The sequence below is a fragment of the Schistocerca serialis genome, unplaced genomic scaffold (genome assembly GCF_023864345.2).
Source record: "Schistocerca serialis cubense isolate TAMUIC-IGC-003099 unplaced genomic scaffold, iqSchSeri2.2 HiC_scaffold_1351, whole genome shotgun sequence".
Lineage (NCBI taxonomy): Eukaryota > Metazoa > Arthropoda > Insecta > Orthoptera > Acrididae > Schistocerca > Schistocerca serialis.
The window spans coordinates 9,749,218-9,764,592 of NW_026047571.1; positions in this window are offsets into that span (position 1 = coordinate 9,749,218).

Below are 15,375 nucleotides of genomic sequence, written 5' to 3' on the forward strand. Positions count from 1 at the left end.
TTTGAAAATTCAGTTTTTGGGTGCTTTTGCTGCCTTGTAGTTGACCTAGGACCTTAAGATTTTGCATGAACCGAACTCTGGCAGCCACATTACACGAGAAAAAGCGAGAAGTGGTAATTCGTAGTAAAAACCGCAGAAAACATAACGTTTTCAACATTTGTTTTCGAAATGACGTAACTGAAAATTTTCACATTGGACGCATTACTCTCAGAAACGTTTACATTTATCGTCTGGCAACTAATGCCGCGTGATGACGTTTGCGGTCGCACCACTCTGTACGAAGTATAAGCTTCTAAGTTGTTGCAGTCACCAAGAAAGAGGCACAGAAATTCAAGTTTTAGTTCTTGAAAATTCAGTTTTTGGCTGCTTTTGCTGCCTTGTAGTTGACCTAGGACCTTAAGATTTTGCATGAACCGAACTCTGGCAGCCACATTACACGAGAAAAAGCGAGAAGTGGTAATTCGTAGTAAAAACCGCACAAAACATAACGTTTTCAACATTTGTTTTCGAAATGACATAACTGAAAATCTTCACATTGGACGCATTACTCTCAGAAACGTTTACATTTATCGTCTGGCAACTAATGCAGCGTGATGACGTTTGCGGTCGCACCACTCTGTACGAAGTAGAAGCTTCTAAGTTGTTGCAGTCACCAAGAAAGAGGCACAGAAATTCAAGTTTTAGTTTTTGAAAATTCAGTTTTTGGCTGCTTTTGCTGCCTTGTAGTTGACCTAGGACCTTAAGATTTTGCATGAACCGAACTCTGGCAGCCACATTACACGAGAAAATCGAGAAGTGGTAATTCGTAGTAAAAACCGCAGAAAACATAACGTTTTCAACATTTGTTTTCGAAATGACGTAACTGAAAATCTTCACATTGGACGCATTACTCTCAGAAACGTTTACATTTATCGTCTGGCAACTAATGCAGCGTGATGACGTTTGAGGTCGCACCACTCTGTACGAAGTAGAAGCTTCTAAGTTGTTGCAGGCACCAAGAAAGAGGCACAGAAATTCAAGTTTTAGTTTTTCAAAATTCAGTTTTTAGCTGCTTTTGCATCCTTGTAGTTGACCTAGGACCTTAAGATATTGCATGAACCGAACTCTGGCAGCCACATTACACGAGAAAAAGCGAGAAGTGGTAATTCGTAGTAAAAACCGCAGAAAACATAACGTTTTCTACATTGTTTTCGTATCGACGTAACTCAGAATCTTCACATTGGACGCATTACTCTCAGAAACGTTTACATTTATCGTCTGGCAACTAATGCAGCGTGATGACGATTGCGGTCGCACCGCTCTGTACGAAGTAGAAGCTTCTAAGTTGTTGCAGTCACCAAGAAAGAGGCACAGAAATTCAAGTTTTAGTTTTTGAAAATTCAGTTTTTGGCTGCTTTTGCTGCCTTGTAGTTGACCTAGGACCTTAAGATTTTGCATGAACCGAACTCTGGCAGGCCACATTACAGGAGGAAAAGCGAGAAGTGGTAATTCGTAGTAAAAACCTCAGAAAACAATACGTTTTCAACATTTGTTTTCGAAATGACGTAACCGAAAATTTTCACATTGGACGCATTACTCTCAGAAACGTTTACATTTATCGTCTGGCAACTAATGCCGCGTGATGACGTTTGCGTTCGCACCACTCTGTACGAAGTAGAAGCTTCTAAGTTGTTGCAGTCACCAAGAAAGAGGCACAGAAATTCAAGTTTTAGTTTTTGAAAATGCAGTTTTTGGCTGCTTTTGCTGCCTTGTAGTTGACCTAGGGCCTTAAGATTTTGCATGAACCGAACTCTGGCAGCCACATTACAAGAGAAAAAGCGAGAAGTGGTAATTCGTAGTAAAAACCGCAGAAAACATAACGTTTTCTACATTGTTTTCGTATCGACGTAACTGAAAATCTTCACATTGGACGCATTACTCTCAGAAACGTTTACATTTATCGTCTGGCAACAAATGCCGCGTGATGACGTTTGCGGTCGCAACACTCTGTACGAAGTAGAAGCTTCTAAGTTGTTGCAGTCACCAAGAAAGAGGCACAGAAATTCAAGTTTTAGTTTTTGAAAATTCAGTTTTTGGCTGCTTTTGCTGCCTTGTAGTTGACCTAGGACCTTAAGATTATGCATGAACAGAACTCTGGCAGCCACATTACACGAGAAAAAGCTTGAAGTGGTAATTCGTAGTAAAAACCGCAGAAAACATAACGTTTTCAACATTTGTTTTCGAAATGACGTAACTGAAAATCTTCACATTTAACGCATTACTCTGAGAAATGTTTACATTTATCGTCTGGCAACTAATGCCGCGTGATGACGTTTGCGGTCGCACCACTCTGTACGAAGTAGAAGCTTCTAAGTTGTTGCAGTCACCAAGAAAGAGCCACAGAAATTCAAGTTTCAGTTTTTGAAAATTCAGTTTTTGGTTGCTTTTGCTGCCTTGTATTTGACCTAGGACCTTAAGATTTTGCATGAACCGAACTCTGGCAGCCACATTACACGAGAAAAAGCGAGAAGTGGTAATTCGTAGTAAAAACCGCAGAAAACATAACGTTTTCAACATTTGTTTTCGAAATGACGTAACTGAAAATCTTCACATTGGACGCATTACTCTCAGAAACGTTTACATTTATTGTCTGGCAACTAATGCGGCGTGATGACGTTTGCGGTCGCACCACTCTGTACGAAGTAGAAGCTTCTAAGTTGTTGCAGTCACCAGGAAAGAGGCACAGAAATTCAAGTTTTAGTTTTTGAAAATTCAGTTTTTGGCTGCTTTTGCTGCCTTGTAGTTGACCTAGGACCTTAAGATTTTGCATGAACCGAACTCTGGCAGCCACATCACACGAGAAAAAGCGAGAAGTGGTAATTCGTAGTAAAAACCGCAGAAAACATAACGTTTTCAACATTTGTTTTCGAAATGACGTAACTGAAAATCTTCACATTGGACGCATTACTCTCAGAAACGTTTACATTTATTGTCTGGCAACTAATGCGGCGTGATGACGTTTGCGGTCGCACCACTCTGTACGAAGTAGAAGCTTCTAAGTTGTTGCAGTCACCAAGAAAGAGGCACAGAAATTCAAGTTTTAGTTTTTGAAAATTCAGTTTTTGGCTGCTTTTGCTGCCTTGTAGTTGACCTAGGACATTAAGATTTTGCATGAACCGAACTCTGGCAGCCACATTACACGAGAAAAAGCGAGAAGTGGTAATTCGTAGTAAAAACCGCAGAAAACATAACGTTTTCAACATTTGTTTTCGAAATGACGTAACTGAAAATCTTCACATTGGACGTATTACTCTCAGAAACATTTACATTTATCGTCTGGCAACTAATGCCGCGTGATGACGTTTGCGGTCGCACCACTCTGTACGAAGTAGAAGCTTCTAAGTTGTTGCAGTCACCAAGAAAGAGGCACAGAAATTCAAGTTTTAGTTTTTGAAAATTCAGTTTTTGGCTGCTTTTGCTGCCTTGTAGTTGACCAAGGCCTTATGATTTTGCATGAACCGAACTCTGGCAGCCACATTACACGAGAAAAAGCGAGAAGTGGTAATTCGTAGTAAAAACCGCAGAAAACATAACGTTTTCAACATTTGTTTTCGAAATGACGTAACTGAAAATCTTCACATTGGACGCATTACTCTCAGAAACGTTTACATTTATCGTCTGGCAACTAATGCCGCGTGATGACGTTTGCGGTCGCACCACTCTGTACGAAGTAGAAGCTTCTAAGTTGTTGCAGTCACCAAGAAAGAAGCACAGAAATTCAAGTTTTAGTTTTTGAAAATTCAGTTTTTGGCTGCTTTTGCTGCCTTGTAGTTGACCTAGGACCTTAAGATTTTGCATGAACCGAACTCTGGCAGCCACATTACACGAGAAAAAGCGAGAAGTGGTAATTCGTAGTAAAAACCGCAGAAAACATAACGTTTTCTACATTGCTTTCGTATCGACGTAACTGAAAGTCTTCACATTGGACGCATTACTCTCAGAAACGTTTACATTTATCGTCTGGCAACTAATGCAGCGTGATGACGTTTGCGGTCGCACCACTCTGTACGAAGTAGAAGCTTCTAAGTTGTTGCAGTCACCAAGAAAGAGGCACAGAAATTCAAGTTTTAGTTTTTGAAAATTCAGTTTTTGGGTGCTTTTGCTGCCTTGTAGTTGACCTAGGACCTTAAGATTTTGCATGAACCGAACTCTGGCAGCCACATTACACGAGAAAAAGCGAGAAGTGGTAATTCGTAGTAAAAACCGCAGAAAACATAACGTTTTCAACATTTGTTTTCGAAATGACGTAACTGAAAATTTTCACATTGGACGCATTACTCTCAGAAACGTTTACATTTATCGTCTGGCAACTAATGCCGCGTGATGACGTTTGCGGTCGCACCACTCTGTACGAAGTATAAGCTTCTAAGTTGTTGCAGTCACCAAGAAAGAGGCACAGAAATTCAAGTTTTAGTTCTTGAAAATTCAGTTTTTGGCTGCTTTTGCTGCCTTGTAGTTGACCTAGGACCTTAAGATTTTGCATGAACCGAACTCTGGCAGCCACATTACACGAGAAAAAGCGAGAAGTGGTAATTCGTAGTAAAAACCGCAGAAAACATAACGTTTTCAACATTTGTTTTCGAAATGACATAACTGAAAATCTTCACATTGGACGCATTACTCTCAGAAACGTTTACATTTATCGTCTGGCAACTAATGCAGCGTGATGACGTTTGCGGTCGCACCACTCTGTACGAAGTAGAAGCTTCTAAGTTGTTGCAGTCACCAAGAAAGAGGCACAGAAATTCAAGTTTTAGTTTTTGAAAATTCAGTTTTTGGCTGCTTTTGCTGCCTTGTAGTTGACCTAGGACCTTAAGATTTTGCATGAACCGAACTCTGGCAGCCACATTACACGAGAAAATCGAGAAGTGGTAATTCGTAGTAAAAACCGCAGAAAACATAACGTTTTCAACATTTGTTTTCGAAATGACGTAACTGAAAATCTTCACATTGGACGCATTACTCTCAGAAACGTTTACATTTATCGTCTGGCAACTAATGCAGCGTGATGACGTTTGAGGTCGCACCACTCTGTACGAAGTAGAAGCTTCTAAGTTGTTGCAGGCACCAAGAAAGAGGCACAGAAATTCAAGTTTTAGTTTTTCAAAATTCAGTTTTTAGCTGCTTTTGCATCCTTGTAGTTGACCTAGGACCTTAAGATATTGCATGAACCGAACTCTGGCAGCCACATTACACGAGAAAAAGCGAGAAGTGGTAATTCGTAGTAAAAACCGCAGAAAACATAACGTTTTCTACATTGTTTTCGTATCGACGTAACTCAGAATCTTCACATTGGACGCATTACTCTGAGAAATGTTTACATTTATCGTCTGGCAACTAATGCAGCGTGATGACGATTGCGGTCGCACCGCTCTGTACGAAGTAGAAGCTTCTAAGTTGTTGCAGTCACCAAGAAAGAGGCACAGAAATTCAAGTTTAAGTTTTTGAAAATTCAGTTTTTGGCTGCTTTTGCTGCCTTGTAGTTGACCTAGGACCTTAAGATTTTGCATGAACCGAACTCTGGCAGGCCACATTACAGGAGGAAAAGCGAGAAGTGGTAATTCGTAGTAAAAACCTCAGAAAACAATACGTTTTCAACATTTGTTTTCGAAATGACGTAACTGAAAATTTTCACATTGGACGCATTACTCTCAGAAACGTTTACATTTATCGTCTGGCAACTAATGCCGCGTGATGACGTTTGCGTTCGCACCACTCTGTACGAAGTAGAAGCTTCTAAGTTGTTGCAGTCACCAAGAAAGAGGCACAGAAATTCAAGTTTTAGTTTTTGAAAATGCAGTTTTTGGCTGCTTTTGCTGCCTTGTAGTTGACCTAGGGCCTTAAGATTTTGCATGAACCGAACTCTGGCAGCCACATTACACGAGAAAAAGCGAGAAGTGGTAATTCGTAGTAAAAACCGCAGAAAACATAACGTTTTCTACATTGTTTTCGTATCGACGTAACTGAAAATCTTCACATTGGACGCATTACTCTCAGAAACGTTTACATTTATCGTCTGGCAACTAATGCCGCGTGATGACGTTTGCGGTCGCACCACTCTGAACGAAGTAGAAGCTTCTAAGTTGTTGCAGTCACCAAGAAAGAGGCACAGAAATTCAAGTTTTAGTTTTTGAAAATTCAGTTTTTGGCTGCTTTTGCTGCCTTGTAGTTGACCTAGGACCTTAAGATTTTGCATGAACAGAACTCTGGCAGCCACATTACACGAGAAAAAGCTTGAAGTGGTAATTCGTAGTAAAAACCGCAGAAAACATAACGTTTTCAACATTTGTTTTCGAAATGACGTAACTGAAAATCTTCACATTGGACGCATTACTCTGAGAAATGTTTACATTTATCGTCTGGCAACTAACGCCGCGTGATGACGTTTGCGGTCGCGCCACTCTGTACGAAGTAGAAGCTTCTAAGTTGTTGCAGTCACCAAGAAAGAGCCACAGAAATTCAAGTTTCAGTTTTTGAAAATTCAGTTTTTGGTTGCCTTTGCTGCCTTGTATTTGACCTAGGACCTTAAGATTTTGCATGAACCGAACTCTGGCAGCCACATTACACGAGAAAAAGCGAGAAGTGGTAATTCGTAGTAAAAACCGCAGAAAACATAACGTTTTCAACATTTGTTTTCGAAATGACGTAACTGAAAATCTTCACATTGGACGCATTACTCTCAGAAACGTTTACATTTATTGTCTGGCAACTAATGCGGCGTGATGACGTTTGCGGTCGCACCACTCTGTACGAAGTAGAAGCTTCTAAGTTGTTGCAGTCACCAGGAAAGAGGCACAGAAATTCAAGTTTTAGTTTTTGAAAATTCAGTTTTTGGCTGCTTTTGCTGCCTTGTAGTTGACCTAGGACCTTAAGATTTTGCATGAACCGAACTCTGGCAGCCACATTACACGAGAAAAAGCGAGAAGTGGTAATTCGTAGTAAAAACCGCAGAAAACATAACGTTTTCAACATTTGTTTTCGAAATGACGTAACTGAAAATCTTCACATTGGACGTATTACTCTCAGAAACGTTTACATTTATCGTCTGGCAACTAATGCAGCGTGCTGACGTTTGCGGTCGCACCACTCTGTACGAAGTAGAAGCTTCTAAGTTGTTGCAGTCACCAAGAAAGAGGCACAGAAATTCAAGTTTTAGTTTTTGAAAATTCAATTTTTGGCTGCTTTTGCTGCCTTGTAGTTGACCTAGGACCTTAAGATTTTGCATGAACCGATCTCTGGCAGCCACATTACACGATAAAAAGCGAGAAGTGGTAATTCGTAGTAAAAACCGCAGAAAACATAACATTTTCATTATTTGTTTTCGAAATGACGTAACTGAAAATCTTCACATTGGACGCATTACTCTCAGAAACGTTTACATTTATCGTCTGGCAACTAATGCAGCGTGATGACGTTTGCGGTCGCACCACTCTGTACGAAGTAGAAGCTTCTATGTTGTTGCAGTCACCAAGAAAGAGGCACAGAAATACAAGTTTTAGTTTTTGAAAATTAAGTTTTTGGCTGCTTTTGCTACCTTGTAGTTGACCTAGGACCTTAAGATTTTGCATGAACCGAACTCTGGCAGCCACATTACACGAGAAAAAGCGAGAAGTGGTAATTCGTAGTAAAAACCGCAGAAAACATAACGTTTTCGACATTTGTTTTCGAAATGACGTAACTGAAAATCTTCACATTGGACGTATTACTCTCAGAAACATTTACATTTATCGTCTGGCAACTAATGCCGCGTGATGACGTTTGCGGTCGCACCACTCTGTACGAAGTTGAAGCTTCTAAGTTGTTGCAGTCACCAAGAAAGAGGCACAGAAATTCAAGTTTTAGTTCTTGAAAATTCAGTTTTTGGCTGCTTTTGCTGCCTTGTAGTTGACCTAGGACCTTAAGATTTTGCATGAACCGAACTCTGGCAGCCACATTACACGAGAAAAAGCGAGAAGTGGTAATTCGTAGTAAAAACCGCAGAAAACATAACGTTTTCAACATTTGTTTTCGAAATGACATAACTGAAAATCTTCACATTGGACGCATTACTCTCAGAAACGTTTACATTTATCGTCTGGCAACTAATGCAGCGTGATGACGTTTGCGGTCGCACCACTCTGTACGAAGTAGAAGCTTCTAAGTTGTTGCAGTCACCAAGAAAGAGGCACAGAAATTCAAGTTTTAGTTTTTGAAAATTCAGTTTTTGGCTGCTTTTGCTGCCTTGTAGTTGACCTAGGACCTTAAGATTTTGCATGAACCGAACTCTGGCAGCCACATTACACGAGAAAATCGAGAAGTGGTAATTCGTAGTAAAAACCGCAGAAAACATAACGTTTTCAACATTTGTTTTCGAAATGACGTAACTGAAAATCTTCACATTGGACGCATTACTCTCAGAAACGTTTACATTTATCGTCTGGCAACTAATGCAGCGTGATGACGTTTGAGGTCGCACCACTCTGTACGAAGTAGAAGCTTCTAAGCTGTTGCAGGCACCAAGAAAGAGGCACAGAAATTCAAGTTTTAGTTTTTCAAAATTCAGTTTTTAGCTGCTTTTGCATCCTTGTAGTTGACCTAGGACCTTAAGATATTGCATGAACCGAACTCTGGCAGCCACATTACACGAGAAAAAGCGAGAAGTGGTAATTCGTAGTAAAAACCGCAGAAAACATAACGTTTTCTACATTGTTTTCGTATCGACGTAACTCAGAATCTTCACATTGGACGCATTACTCTCAGAAACGTTTACATTTATCGTCTGGCAACTAATGCAGCGTGATGACGATTGCGGTCGCACCGCTCTGTACGAAGTAGAAGCTTCTAAGTTGTTGCAGTCACCAAGAAAGAGGCACTGAAATTCAAGTTTTAGTTTTTGAAAATTCAGTTTTTGGCTGCTTTTGCTGCCTTGTAGTTGACCTAGGACCTCAAGATTTTGCATGAACCGAACTCTGGCAGGCCACATTACAGGAGGAAAAGCGAGAAGTGGTAATTCGTAGTAAAAACCTCAGAAAACAATACGTTTTCAACATTTGTTTTCGAAATGACGTAACCGAAAATTTTCACATTGTACGCATTACTCTCAGAAACGTTTACATTTATCGTCTGGCAACTAATGCCGCGTGATGACGTTTGCGTTCGCACCACTCTGTACGAAGTAGAAGCTTCTAAGTTGTTGCAGTCACCAAGAAAGAGGCACAGAAATTCAAGTTTTAGTTTTTGAAAATGCAGTTTTTGGCTGCTTTTGCTGCCTTGTAGTTGACCTAGGGCCTTAAGATTTTGCATGAACCGAACTCTGGCAGCCACATTACAAGAGAAAAAGCGAGAAGTGGTAATTCGTAGTAAAAACCGCAGAAAACATAACGTTTTCTACATTGTTTTCGTATCGACGTAACTGAAAATCTTCACATTGGACGCATTACTCTCAGAAACGTTTACATTTATCGTCTGGCAACTAATGCCACGTGATGACGTTTGCGGTCGCAACACTCTGTACGAAGTAGAAGCTTCTAAGTTGTTGCAGTCACCAAGAAAGAGGCACAGAAATTCAAGTTTTAGTTTTTGAAAATTCAGTTTTTGGCTGCTTTTGCTGCCTTGTAGTTGACCTAGGACCTTAAGATTTTGCATGAACAGAACTCTGGCAGCCACATTACACGAGAAAAAGCTTGAAGTGGTAATTCGTAGTAAAAACCGCAGAAAACATAACGTTTTCAACATTTGTTTTCGAAATGACGTAACTGAAAATCTTCACATTGGACGCATTACTCTGAGAAATGTTTACATTTATCGTCTGGCAACTAATGCCGCGTGATGACGTTTGCGGTCGCACCACTCTGTACGAAGTAGAAGCTTCTAAGTTGTTGCAGTCACCAAGAAAGAGCCACAGAAATTCAAGTTTCAGTTTTTGAAAATTCAGTTTTTGGTTGCTTTTGCTGCCTTGTATTTGACCTAGGACCTTAAGATTTTGCATGAACCGAACTCTGGCAGCCACATTACACGAGAAAAAGCGAGAAGTGGTAATTCGTAGTAAAAACCGCAGAAAACATAACGTTTTCAACATTTGTTTTCGAAATGACGTAACTGAAAATCTTCACATTGGACGCATTACTCTCAGAAACGTTTACATTTATTGTCTGGCAACTAATGCGGCGTGATGACGTTTGCGGTCGCACCACTCTGTACGAAGTAGAAGCTTCTAAGTTGTTGCAGTCACCAGGAAAGAGGCACAGAAATTGAAGTTTTAGTTTTTGAAAATTCAGTTTTTGGCTGCTTTTGCTGCCTTGTAGTTGACCTAGGATCTTAAGATTTTGCATGAACCGAACTCTGGCAGCCACATTACACGAGAAAAAGCGAGAAGTGGTAATTCGTAGTAAAAACCGCAGAAAACATAACGTTTTCAACATTTGTTTTCGAAATGACGTAACTGAAAATCTTCACATTGGACGCATTACTCTCAGAAACGTTTACATTTATTGTCTGGCAACTAATGCGGCGTGATGACGTTTGCGGTCGCACCACTCTGTACGAAGTAGAAGCTTCTAAGTTGTTGCAGTCACCAAGAAAGAGGCACAGAAATTCAAGTTTTAGTTTTTGAAAATTCAGTTTTTGGCTGCTTTTGCTGCCTTGTAGTTGACCTAGGACATTAAGATTTTGCATGAACCGAACTCTGGCAGCCACATTACACGAGAAAAAGCGAGAAGTGGTAATTCGTAGTAAAAACCGCAGAAAACATAACGTTTTCAACATTTGTTTTCGAAATGACGTAACTGAAAATCTTCACATTGGACGTATTACTCTCAGAAACATTTACATTTATCGTCTGGCAACTAATGCCGCGTGATGACGTTTGCGGTCGCACCACTCTGTACGAAGTAGAAGCTTCTAAGTTGTTGCAGTCACCAAGAAAGAGGCACAGAAATTCAAGTTTTAGTTTTTGAGAATTCAGTTTTTGGCTGCTTTTGCTGCCTTGTAGTTGACCAAGGCCTTATGATTTTGCATGAACCGAACTCTGGCAGCCACATTACACGAGAAAAAGCGAGAAGTGGTAATTCGTAGTAAAAACCGCAGAAAACATAACGTTTTCAACATTTGTTTTCGAAATGACGTAACTGAAAATCTTCACATTGGACGCATTACTCTCAGAAACGTTTACATTTATCGTCTGGCAACTAATGCCGCGTGATGACGTTTGCGGTCGCACCACTCTGTACGAAGTAGAAGCTTCTAAGTTGTTGCAGTCACCAAGAAAGAAGCACAGAAATTCAAGTTTTAGTTTTTGAAAATTCAGTTTTTGGCTGCTTTTGCTGCCTTGTAGTTGACCTAGGACCTTAAGATTTTGCATGAACCGAACTCTGGCAGCCACATTACACGAGAAAAAGCGAGAAGTGGTAATTCGTAGTAAAAACCGCAGAAAACATAACGTTTTCTACATTGCTTTCGTATCGACGTAACTGAAAGTCTTCACATTGGACGCATTACTCTCAGAAACGTTTACATTTATCGTCTGGCAACTAATGCAGCGTGATGACGTTTGCGGTCGCACCACTCTGTACGAAGTAGAAGCTTCTAAGTTGTTGCAGTCACCAAGAAAGAGGCACAGAAATTCAAGTTTTAGTTTTTGAAAATTCAGTTTTTGGGTGCTTTTGCTGCCTTGTAGTTGACCTAGGACCTTAAGATTTTGCATGAACCGAACTCTGGCAGCCACATTACACGAGAAAAAGCGAGAAGTGGTAATTCGTAGTAAAAACCGCAGAAAACATAACGTTTTCAACATTTGTTTTCGAAATGACGTAACTGAAAATTTTCACATTGGACGCATTACTCTCAGAAACGTTTACATTTATCGTCTGGCAACTAATGCCGCGTGATGACGTTTGCGGTCGCACCACTCTGTACGAAGTATAAGCTTCTAAGTTGTTGCAGTCACCAAGAAAGAGGCACAGAAATTCAAGTTTTAGTTCTTGAAAATTCAGTTTTTGGCTGCTTTTGCTGCCTTGTAGTTGACCTAGGACCTTAAGATTTTGCATGAACCGAACTCTGGCAGCCACATTACACGAGAAAAAGCGAGAAGTGGTAATTCGTAGTAAAAACCGCAGAAAACATAACGTTTTCAACATTTGTTTTCGAAATGACATAACTGAAAATCTTCACATTGGACGCATTACTCTCAGAAACGTTTACATTTATCGTCTGGCAACTAATGCAGCGTGATGACGTTTGCGGTCGCACCACTCTGTACGAAGTAGAAGCTTCTAAGTTGTTGCAGTCACCAAGAAAGAGGCACAGAAATTCAAGTTTTAGTTTTTGAAAATTCAGTTTTTGGCTGCTTTTGCTGCCTTGTAGTTGACCTAGGACCTTAAGATTTTGCATGAACCGAACTCTGGCAGCCACGTTACACGAGAAAATCGAGAAGTGGTAATTCGTAGTAAAAACCGCAGAAAACATAACGTTTTCAACATTTGTTTTTGAAATGACGTAACTGAAAATCTTCACATTGGACGCATTACTCTCAGAAACGTTTACATTTATCGTCTGGCAACTAATGCAGCGTGATGACGTTTGAGGTCGCACCACTCTGTACGAAGTAGAAGCTTCTAAGTTGTTGCAGGCACCAAGAAAGAGGCACAGAAATTCAAGTTTTAGTTTTTCAAGATTCAGTTTTTAGCTGCTTTTGCATCCTTGTAGTTGACCTAGGACCTTAAGATATTGCATGAACCGAACTCTGGCAGCCACATTACACGAGAAAAAGCGAGAAGTGGTAATTCGTAGTAAAAACCGCAGAAAACATAACGTTTTCTACATTGTTTTCGTATCGACGTAACTCAGAATCTTCACATTGGACGCATTACTCTCAGAAACGTTTACATTTATCGTCTGGCAACTAATGCAGCGTGATGACGATTGCGGTCGCACCGCTCTGTACGAAGTAGAAGCTTCTAAGTTGTTGCAGTCACCAAGAAAGAGGCACAGAAATTCAAGTTTTAGTTTTTTAAAATTCAGTTTTTGGCTGCTTTTGCTGCCTTGTAGTTGACCTAGGACCTTAAGATTTTGCATGAACCGAACTCTGGCAGGCCACATTACAGGAGGAAAAGCGAGAAGTGGTAATTCGTAGTAAAAACCTCAGAAAACAATACGTTTTCAACATTTGTTTTCGAAATGACGTAACTGAAAATTTTCACATTGGACGCATTACTCTCAGAAACGTTTACATTTATCGTCTGGCAACTAATGCAGCGTGATGACGTTTGCGTTCGCACCACTCTGTACGAAGTAGAAGCTTCTAAGTTGTTGCAGTCACCAAGAAAGAGGCACAGAAATTCAAGTTTTAGTTTTTGAAAATGCAGTTTTTGGCTGCTTTTGCTGCCTTGTAGTTGACCTAGGGCCTTAAGATTTTGCATGAACCGAACTCTGGCAGCCACATTACACGAGAAAAAGCGAGAAGTGGTAATTCGTAGTAAAAACCGCAGAAAACATAACGTTTTCTACATTGTTTTCGTATCGACGTAACTGAAAATCTTCACATTGGACGCATTACTCTCAGAAACGTTTACATTTATCGTCTGGCAACTAATGCCGCGTGATGACGTTTGCGGTCGCACCACTCTGAACGAAGTAGAAGCTTCTAAGTTGTTGCAGTCACCAAGAAAGAGGCACAGAAATTCAAGTTTTAGTTTTTGAAAATTCAGTTTTTGGCTGCTTTTGCTGCCTTGTAGTTGACCTAGGACCTTAAGATTTTGCATGAACAGAACTCTGGCAGCCACATTACACGAGAAAAAGCTTGAAGTGGTAATTCGTAGTAAAAACCGCAGAAAACATAACGTTTTCAACATTTGTTTTCGAAATGACGTAACTGAAAATCTTCACATTGGACGCATTACTCTGAGAAATGTTTACATTTATCGTCTGGCAACTAATGCCGCGTGATGACGTTTGCGGTCGCACCACTCTGTACGAAGTAGAAGTTTCTAAGTTGTTGCAGTCACCAAGAAAGAGCCACAGAAATTCAAGTTTCAGTTTTTGAAAATTCAGTTTTTGGTTGCTTTTGCTGCCTTGTATTTGACCTAGGACCTTAAGATTTTGCATGAACCGAACTCTGGCAGCCACATTACACGAGAAAAAGCGAGAAGTGGTAATTCGTAGTAAAAACCGCAGAAAACATAACGTTTTCAACATTTGTTTTCGAAATGACGTAACTGAAAATCTTCACATTGGACGCATTACTCTCAGAAACGTTTACATTTAATGTCTGGCAACTAATGCGGCGTGATGACGTTTGCGGTCGCACCACTCTGTACGAAGTAGAAGCTTCTAAGTTGTTGCAGTCACCAGGAAAGAGGCACAGAAATTCAAGTTTTAGTTTTTGAAAATTCAGTTTTTGGCTGCTTTTGCTGCCTTGTAGTTGACCTAGGACCTTAAGATTTTGCATGAACCGAACTCTGGCAGCCACATTACACGAGAAAAAGCGAGAAGTGGTAATTCGTAGTAAAAACCGCAGAAAACATAACGTTTTCAACATTTGTTTTCGAAATGACGTAACTGAAAATCTTCACATTGGACGCATTACTCTCAGAAACGTTTACATTTAATGTCTGGCAACTAATGCGGCGTGATGACGTTTGCGGTCGCACCACTCTGTACGAAGTAGAAGCTTCTAAGTTGTTGCAGTCACCAAGAAAGAGGCACAGAAATTCAAGTTTTAGTTTTTGAAAATTCAGTTTTTGGCTGCTTTTGCTGCCTTGTAGTTGACCTAGGACATTAAGATTTTGCATGAACCGAACTCTGGCAGCCACATTACACGAGAAAAAGCGAGAAGTGGTAATTCGTAGTAAAAACCGCAGAAAACATAACGTTTTCAACATTTGTTTTCGAAATGACGTAACTGAAAATCTTCACATTGGACGTATTACTCTCAGAAACGTTTACATTTATCGTCTGGCAACTAATGCAGCGTGCTGACGTTTGCGGTCGCACCACTCTGTACGAAGTAGAAGCTTCTAAGTTGTTGCAGTCACCAAGAAAGAGGCACAGAAATTCAAGTTTTAGTTTTTGAAAATTCAATTTTTGGCTGCTTTTGCTGCCTTGTAGTTGACCTAGGACCTTAAGATTTTGCATGAACCGATCTCTGGCAGCCACATTACACGATAAAAAGCGAGAAGTGGTAATTCGTAGTAAAAACCGCAGAAAACATAACATTTTCATTATTTGTTTTCGAAATGACGTAACTGAAAATCTTCACATTGGACGCATTACTCTCAGAAACGTTTACATTTATCGTCTGGCAACTAATGCAGCGTGATGACGTTTGCGGTCGCACCACTCTGTACGAAGTAGAAGCTTCTA